At 41.1% G+C, this 1021-nt stretch overlaps 1 pseudogene; it reads right to left on the bottom strand.

Moving 5' to 3' along the window:
• Nucleotides 1-30: 30 nt before the first annotated feature.
• Nucleotides 31-901, bottom strand: LOC111240191 (annotated as a pseudogene).
• Between the last annotated feature and the right edge of the window lie 120 nt (nucleotides 902-1021).

Here is a 1021-nt window from a genome sequence, read left to right as displayed (position 1 = left end):
CCTTCTTTCTTCTTCTCTGATTTCCTGTTCCTTCTTTCTGTCTTCACGTTCCTTCTTTATGTTTTCCTCCATTTCTTTAAGTTGTTTGTCTTTCAGTTTTCTCTCTCGTTCCATTTCTGCTCTCTGTTCTTCTAATCCTCTCTTCATGTCTTCCTTTTCTTCCTCATGTTTTCTTTCTAGTTCCTCCCTCTCTCTCTTCATCTCTTCTTCTTTCTCCTTCAGGATCTTCTTCACTTCTTTCTGTATCGCTGCTTCAGCCTCTTGCAGCATCTCATTAGTGTAGCAGCTGCCTCCATTTCTCTTCACCATGGTGTCGATCTTGTTTATCAGCTGACTGACTTGTCTGTGGTTTTGTTCGTCATAATTGTTAAACACATGGTATCTTCCTCCACAGTCAGAGATCAGCTTCTTGAAGGATTCATCACATTCTTCCCTGATGTATTCTTCAATGGATAATTTGTCACATTTCAGTGAATCTCCTCTTGTGAAAAGAATGATGGTGAACTTCTCTGAATTCTTCCCAAAACCTTCCTTGATGAGTTTCAGCGTCTCCTTCTCCTCTGGTGTGAGTCGTCCGATCTGTAACACCAACAGGAAGACATGTGGTCCTGGAGCCAGAAGACTGATGCACTTCACCATCTCCTCATTAACCTCTTCATGGGACAAACTATTATCAAACAGACCGGGAGTGTCGACCACAACAACAGGACGACCGTCCACTTCACTCTGTGCTTTCTGACAAAACTTAGTGACTGATGTTTGACTTGATTTGGATTTAAACTCTCTTCTTCCCAGAATGGTGTTTCCTGTAGAGCTCTTTCCATTTCCAGTCTTTCCCATCAGCACGATCCTGAGACACTCTGGACTCTGAGTCTCATCATCACCTGCAACATGAAAACAGCTGGAGTTAGTTACATGTTCACATTTGCTACAGCATGCTGTAGGTTCAAATTAAAATATAGGAAATGGTTTTGTACAAAGCAAAAAACATTAAACATGACATATAAGTACTTACAAGATA

This window comes from Seriola dumerili, unplaced genomic scaffold (genome assembly GCF_002260705.1).
Source record: "Seriola dumerili isolate Sdu_G_001 unplaced genomic scaffold, Sdu_1.0 BDQW01020444.1, whole genome shotgun sequence".
NCBI lineage: Eukaryota > Metazoa > Chordata > Actinopteri > Carangiformes > Carangidae > Seriola > Seriola dumerili.
This window is presented reverse-complemented; position numbering and strand designations above follow the sequence as displayed.